Source organism: Bidens hawaiensis, unplaced genomic scaffold (genome assembly GCF_021521415.1).
Source record: "Bidens hawaiensis isolate Kalapana, Puna unplaced genomic scaffold, B.hawaiensis_p1.1 tig00030197_1, whole genome shotgun sequence".
In the NCBI taxonomy this organism is placed as follows: Eukaryota; Viridiplantae; Streptophyta; class Magnoliopsida; order Asterales; family Asteraceae; genus Bidens; species Bidens hawaiensis.
This window is the reverse complement of record NW_027495019.1, coordinates 202,501-211,501: the sequence shown is the minus strand read 5'-3', so window position 1 is coordinate 211,501 and position 9,001 is coordinate 202,501.

Sequence of the window (9,001 nt, the reverse complement as noted above, 5' to 3'; positions counted from 1 at the left end):
GTTCATGGTGGTCTAGTCAAGATTCGGTGGAGCATATAGTGTAATGTCAAAGTTTAAGGAGTTTGGGTCAAGTATGCAACGGTACTTATGAGCAGGACTCGTTCGACAAGAGAGATTCGAATCAGGTGCATGTGTCTCTTTCTTTTACTTTGGTTGTTAAAATTTTTAAGTTCTCGTGTACTACACTCAATTTTTAACAGTAAATTACATTGGGGACAATGTAAAGTTTTGGGGATGCGGGATTGAAGTTGAAAAGGTGAAAAATGTTAAAAATGTCCCAAATTTAAATTTTTTTGCAAAACAATGGAAAATGATAGAAAAACTGGAACTGTTGTAAAAAATATATAAAAATATAAATAAAATAATAAATAAATAAAATATTAATAAAAATAGCAACACACTTTAATTTGGGATGTGTCGGTAGGCTCACTTTAAGAATGAAAGGACGGTTTGGTTGTTAACTTAACTGAACTCTTAATTGCTTGACTTTTAGTGGGAAGCATCATCGGGTTTTGTTTGTTTAGCTAAGCCTGTGTAAGGCTGGGGATGAAAAGTCGGGCCATACTCAAGCCTTTTGTTAGATTTGATCACCAAAAGAAATTTTAAAATATAAATAGACTATTGAACGATGCTTGGATAGGCTTAACGTTAGAGTATGCAAGATGGCTTGTGATATAAACATATAAAAATGCTTCTAGTTTAAGTGGTTAACGCTTCATAGGTGTATGGTTTTATGTGACATTTGGGACAAAACCAGATACACCTCAGTACGTATTTACCGATTAAGAAATTAAACGCTTATTACGTAACGAACGAACGATTAACCGAACGGGTCTGGTTATGATCCAGATATCTCGGAGGGGCCATCTATAAGTGATATACGATTAATATAAGCTAGCATATTAATATTATGGCCTTAGTTTGTTAGCAAACCAGTTAAACGGAAACATGCTCGTTTAACTACCCGCTATAGATTTAAACACGAAAGAGAGTTACAAAACAAGCATTGTATCATCCGTTAAGCCAAAAAAGATTTACAAAACACTTAATTGAAATGTTTTAAGCGATCCGTGAAAATATTTTCGATTTTTACAAACGTATAGTATGTTTTTATAAATTTACACAAAAATAGCCGAAAAACACTCGTTTTCGCGCTGTTTGTCGTACCCGATAAATTGTTCATGCCAAAAACCGAACCCGAAATAAATTTGGATTCGGCATTTCATGTATGGGCCTTTAAATTGAGAAATATGGGTCAAATGGGCCAAGGGGAGGCCCAATTAACTTTCCGGCCGCAAATGGGGTGTTACCCCCTTAAGTAACATCTATTATATATATATTAAGATATTTTCTTGAAAGATTCCATCATCTTCTTAAAGTCCAAAACCTGCTCTATCAAAAATACCATAAAAACATTAGGTATTTTCATTGATTCATCATTTTTAAGTTGCTTTAATTAAGTTTAATATCATATAAACCTAGTTTAATTGCTAAAAATCATTCTTAACCATGCAAAAATCCTAAAAATGGTCCAAAAGCATGTTTTGATCATACACATGGTTAGGAATCAGAATCATACTCTTTTTTTGGCCACAAACACGGATTAAAGGGTTTAAACGGCGTTTTTACGGTTCAAAAGTTCCGTTTAATATCCTAGCCGAAACCCTAAGTTAAGAGGCTTCCATGATGATGAAACATGCTTGTTTTATAATATAGGACCTGTACCTATCTTGCATAGAAGCACAAGGGCCTGAAAACTTGATTAGAAGGGCCAAAAAGAACCAAAACCGCTAAGGTAATCGCGAATCACTCGATTATGGGTTGTTTAGGATTCGATTGTGATATGCTTGTTTCTAGGTTATTAAATTTTTCAGGGACATCGGGGACAATATTATTGAGTCCTTGTTCAAATTTGGTAATTTTTCGACCATCCGAGAATATTTCGCGAATTTATTACCGATTTGGGACGTTTATTTGGGGAAAATAGTTAAAATGCTTGAAAAATTATGAAACTTTTTTGGAAACTCAGATTTGGTATATTATGATCAAATATGAAATTTGGGATTATTTGGAAAACCCTAAGTATGTTTTATGTATTTGCGTTAATTTGAATTTTCATAGTCATTTTTGGCTTGGAAATAATATTTGGCAAGATTGTTAGTGTTTAGGAATTTTCCAGGTTATTCTGGGACATATTCTGATCACTCAGAAATTTTGGTGGAATTTTTAGAGATCGTTTGGTATAAACGGACGATTTTCGGGCTAAATATAGCCGACAAAATGAATTTTTATAAATTAATAAATCAGTAAATAATTCCAAAAATATTTTTATAAAAATCTACATATTTTAATTGATAAATGACTAAATTTTCATAATTTAAGGATTAACGGATAATTAATTATGCTAATTTAAAGATTAAACAAATTCAATTCAGATAAAAATCGACGAGTTCGTGATTAACGAACCTGTTGGAATATCAGAACACCAAGAGTGATCAAAAATCATATTTTTTGGATTAAATAAGTAAAATTGAACTTTTTATAAGAAACCCAGACAATTTGGATGGATTGTGCGCGTTTTTCTCAAATCAAACTGAATAAATGGAAATGAGCCCCGTAGCGAATCTAGAACCCCAATATGTGATCTTTCTTTATAACTTAATCATTTTATCGACCAACACGTTTACCCAAGCTTACTTCCCCATAACTGTTTTCTGAACGCATAAACGAACAACTTGGCCCAGCAAGGAAAACGGGGAAACTGAGCCAAGTTCGGTTTTAAGTATTAGACATTGAACAACATCACAATCTAAGCCTATTGACACTTTCTGGGTGTTCCAGTTATACCCAGATTAGATATACAGCCCAGTTTAGTATTGAGATTATAATAATATTAATATTATTATAATATTGATTATAGGAACTAGTGATAGCAAATCAAACAAACCACGAGCTGACTTGGTGCTGATTATCTACTAAACCGTAAGTTTCATGACCCCACTTTTAAACTGTTTTTACGAAATTTTGGGGTGAAAAACATGTCGATACATATCTATATACTCTGAATTGTTTGATGATGGGAATTATCTAAGTGCTAACACACAAAAGTACCCACTAACACAGTGATTAACTTCGAGCCGGTGGCTTGTGAATAGTACTATTGGTTTGACAAACCCAAACGGAGCCGGCACGGTTTTGCCGAGACATAAAACCGTTTGCACATGACCATAATTATACAAACACGCTATGTAGCGTTAGACATAGCTACTCGGGGCATGTTGTGGGCGGAAATGAGGCCACAGTGGTTGATTGAGCGTGGGAAATGGATGCACGCAGCACGAACAGACAGTCAAGGCTTCACTGTAGCTTAGCATAATTACATCATAAACATACAAACAAACGTACTTGTGAACGTACATACATACATACTTGCGTATTTACAAACTGTGATTGTTGTACGCACAACTGATTTCTTGAAACTCGTGAAACTCACCAACTACTTGTAGTTGACCTGTTTTAACATGTTTTTCAGGTATTGGATTGGATTAGAAAGTCAATGTGCTACATGTTTGACTTGCGATCAATGCTGGATAAATTGATGCAAGTGTGTTAATAGGAAGTCAAGCCGCTTAACGGACTGGATTTAGTTTGTATCACCTAGTTGTAAACAAAGTTAGATCGAAGTAAAATATTGTAAACTAGTTTGTATTGTTCTTTATAAACAATGTGGTTGATACCAGAGGTGTCTGTTACATTTCCGTTTTACGCTTCCGCAAATCGCTCAACGGGTTGTGACATTTTATAACCTTAATTCCTATATTGATGGGATGTTGGGTTCGGAGACCATGGGTCTTTATGCGGTATATCATCTGGGTATTCATATCTCCTAAGTGGATTTATGAATATTAAAAGAGCTCAAAGAGCAAACCCGCAGTTTAACTGCCAAATATAAGTCATTAAACATGATCATTACGTGCTTTTAAAGTACAATTACACTACTCACTTGATCATCCACGCTGTTAGTCATATGAGGTCCCCGTGTTCGCGTCTCATTACCATTAAGAAACGGACCACACGGAACACGTCATATGTAAGCCTTACAGATGAATTCGTGCATACTCACCTATGGTGATGGACTTTGGGGTGTTGCTTGATAACGGGGGTATACCATGTAGTGGGGGCTATTTGCTAGTTAGTTACATAATTGTACCTTAATCGTATATAATGGCCATTCTGGTAGACTTTGATGCTTAAGTTTAGGTTTTAGTTCGATAAAATATCCATGATTGTTTTAGCTATTACATATGGGCTTAAAATGGTATACATGGTTGTGCATAGTTTTGATCATCTAGCTCTAAGGTTTAAGTCAATTTGGGATGGTCTAGCTTGGTAAAACCATAATGAAGTATGGTAAGGCGGCTTCAGGGCTTTGATGTGTAGGTTCCATTTAATCATATAAGCTAATGAAATTGTCACGCCTTATTTGTCCCAGTAAGTATTAGGGCATGGGTTTAAGTGGATATCAATATCGGCAATTGCGGTTTTTGTGTTATTTGTTGATTTTTAAAAGAATTTAATTATTTAGGAAAAAAAACAGTTTCCGGTTCTAATTTCATTGTACATCTTCTTCCCAATGAAAAAGGATAAGTGTGGAAATGTGATGTGTGGGTGAAATAATGTGTGTTAAGTGAGTTATATTGTATGTTTTGTGTGTTTATATGTCTTGGACACGATTACTTTGAGTGGTTTTATGTTCACAGGTGATCGGAACTTAAATGAGATTAAAGGAGCTAAATTGGAGCATATGAGATGGAAAGGAAAGGAGGATTTTATCACATGGAATGATAGAGAATTTGACGACGAAGACGTGGCCGAAAACGGTGCGTAAAACGGAGCTATAACGAAGAAGTTATGGGCAAAATAGTGCGAGGGGGCTGTACAGATTCTGATGACCGTAGGCTATGGTCCGTGATGCGTGGGTGAAATATCATGTATTAAATGAGTCATATCACATGTTTTATGAGTTTATATGCCGGAAACACGATTACTTTGTGTGCGTTTACGATTACATGTGTGCGGAGCTTAAAGGAGCTAAATGGGAACATATGAGATGGAAAGGAAAGGAAGATTTTATTGCATGGAATGATAGAGCAAGTGAAGACGAAGACGTGGCCGAAAACGGGGCATAAATCGGAGTTCGGACGAAGAAGTTACGCAAGAAGTAAAATGGTGGGTGACAGCCCCACCGTAGCTTACGGTCGCCCACCATAGCCTACGGTGGGGGCTACACCGTAAAGCAGTGTGTATCACCGTAAGCTACGGTCCCCACCGTAGCCTACGGTGGGTTGACCGTAGCCTACGGTCACCAGGACGGGAAAAAGTCGAATTTTCAGGTTTTTTGGAACTATTTAAGGCCGGTTCAACCCTAGGCCGCCCATCTTCGATATCACAACACCCTTGGAAGTTTTTGGAGCATCTTTCCACCATTCCAACACATCTTAATCACCCGAATCATCAATGGCATCATCCACCCAAGAATCAAAGAGGCTATTCGAGACGACTATGCTAGGCTAAACCACTTGTGACCATCTCCGGGTGTAGGGTATAGTTGTTCATTGGATTGTTGGTACTTTAAACCTTATTGTTGGATTTTGTTTGTGTGCTTGAACGTGCTTTTGGGTAATCAATGATATTTTCAGTTTATCAGTTATTGATTTTGGTCATCAATAATTAGGATTGAGTTCTTAGTATCATTGGTCTAGTTATCTTTAACCATAGAACTAATATTTAATCATTACCTAAGATTACAATCAAGTAGATTATTGTTTAGCTGTGTCAATCAATTGGATTAAGTTCTAACGATCACCATAGTCAAACATCTAGTCTCTTGGTTTATCGATTCAAACAAAGAGTATAATTCCATAGGTTTAATCATTTATCCAATTTGCTTCAAAACCTTAACCCTGGAGTTTGGTTGCTTTTTAATCATAGTTTACAAATCAAAATCTTTGAAACCGCTTGACATCGTTTGTCCACCTAGTATAATTAGTAATTAGGTATTAAACTTGATCAGCACTTTCCACTGATTCCCTGTGGATTCGACACCTTACTTGCCCTAGCTAGTGAAGGTATTTTACAAATGTTTTTGATTGACCTTTCGACATCGATCAGTCCCACCGTAGCTTACGGTGGGGAGACCGTAGGCTATGGTGGTTTGGGCGGAAAAACGCGATTTTTAGGTTTTTTCCATATTTAAGCCCCGGTTCAACCCTACGCCGACTATGCTTCATACCACAACATACGTGGGCGATTTTGGGGCCATTCTAACACATCTCAATCATCATAATCCTCCATGCCATCATCCATTGAAGAATCAAGAGAGCTAATAAAGATGATTATGCTAGGCTAATCCACTCGTGACCATCTCCGAGGGTTAAGTTGTTTGTTGGATTATTGGTACTCTAAACCTTAACTCTTGGATCTTGTTTGTGTGCTTGAAAGTGTTTTTGGTAATCAATTGATTTTCAGTTTATCAGTTAATGATTTGTGGTCATCAACAATTAGGATTGAGTTCTTAGTGTCATTGGCCTAGTTATATTTAACCATAATACTGAGTTGGTTCATCAACACCTAAAACTGACAATCAATTAGATCATTGGTTTAGCCGTGTCAATCATTCGAATTAAGTTCTGACGATCAACATAGTCAAACATTTAGTCTTTTATTTATTGATTCAAACAAAGATTATAATCCAATAGGTTTAATTATCTATCCAACTTACTTCATAACCCGAAACCTGGAGATTGGTTACCCTTTTCTATAATTGTTTGCAATTCAATTCAATAGTGTTTTCACTTAACAAACCTTTTAAACTGCTTGACATCGTTTGTCCGCTTAGTTTTATTAATTAGTGAACAATGAACTATAGTAGCACTTTCCACTGATTCCCTGTGGATTCGACACCTTACTTGCCCTAGCTAGTAAAGGTATTTTATAAATGTTTTTGATTGACCTTTCGACATCGATCAGTAGTACGAGTAAGTAAGGTAGTCTCCTTAGGGAATCAAAAGAAAGTGCAAGTTAAACTCATGATTTATTAATTAATTAACTAGGCGGACAGACGATGTCAAATAGTATCAAAGATTTGTTTGATAAACACGATTACTTTTAGTTGAAAACAATATGAGAAAAGAGTGAAGCACTTCAGGTTCGGGTTATGCAATAAACTGAACAACTATGAATCCTATCAATTGGATAAACACATAGACATGAATCATCCGTTAAGATTGATAAGCAATTACTAGATACAATAGTTCGGTCGTGGGATACACAGAACATAATCCGATTAATTGGCACAACTGAGCGTGGTCTACCTAATAACCAGTTTCTTAATATATGATTTCAAGCAAGCCAATGATAAAAGGTAGCAGTTCAATGACAATAAGAACTTAATCCTAAACGTTGATGAGCATAACCACTTGATTGATGATAAACCCTAGTCCAAGACAAGCAGTTGTTTAAACAATCAAAACTGACATAAAGCTACACTAAATACACATTCATTCAAACTTCAATCCAACGATAGACAAGAAACACAGATACATTCTGTTTTATACAAAAACCACTACCAAAAAATGCCATTTAGTGACATCCAAAAAGTGCTACTAAAAAGCAAAAAAGTACCACTAAAGACCCATTTAAGAATGTGCAACACACAAAAGAAGTGCCACCAAAAGCGGTAACGCTAAAGTCTTTTAGTGACACTTTTTTATATGCCGCACAAAATTTGAAGACTTTTAGTGACACAAATTTAGTGCCTTTAAAAAGTAATCTTCGTTATATATATCCATACTAGCTTCAGTGACACCTTTTATTTTTTTTGCCACAATCTAAAATATATTCTGTGACATAAATTTTTTGTTAGTAAACTATTTCTGTTTATATGCATAGACTATTTTTAATGACACATAATTTTACTAAAAAAAGCATGCTTTACGATATAAATAAAAAATAAAAGTTCGATAATAATGTAAATGTAGAAAGCATAATATTATAACTTCAATAATAAATTCAATCCGAAACACATTCCAAGTGATAGTAGTAAATTGTGTAATAAGTAGCGTATTCTAAATTCTCAATTTCACACAATAAGTCTAAATGGTCTTTTGGGTAAACCTCTTTCACAATCTTTATACAAGTAAATGATCCTCGTGGTAACTCTTTCTTAACTGCTTAGAAATAAGCTCCATTGAAGAACAATAACTTATAAGAATCCATACTTGAAGTGCATTTTCCATAGCAAACCAAACCATTTCGTACATCTGGTGAAGCTAGCAACACAATCAAGAAGACAATGAGTGCATATCTAAACGCATTTAGTAAAATTACATTCTAACAAAATACTCAAAACTACGTGCTATAATGTGCGCATTCTTAAGCAAAGCAAACCAAATTAATTTGATATTCAATTTCTAGAATAACATATGCATCCTATGGGTTCCTCACTTTCTCTAATATAGATGAAAAGGGTGTGATACTCATAACACAACATGGTACAAATATTAAATTTTCTAATTTGCACTTATTAATATAAGGAAATCCGTGTCAATAGTCTTAAAAATAAGTGTAGTGTAAAAGTGGCTTGAAAAGCAACTTACAATGAAAAAAGGCACCACCAGTAGCAAGTAGGGCAGCATCAAATAAAGCACCATCAGCATCCAAACAATATACATCCTTCAAAATTAGTCTCATTTAATATTTCAAAATAGACAGAATAGCATCTTGCAACATTACTCATTATGAATTAAATTAGATTACATGGAATTATTTAAAAAAAAACTAGTACTTTTGACCCTCGCGTTGCGAGGGGGCATAAAACAGTTAAAAGACGCATATGTCCTACTCGAAAGTTAGGTAATCAAAAGACACATACTGATATATCTTATTGATTCTTGAGCACCTAACAAATCAATATAATTGTGATACATACATTTTTTGTCGA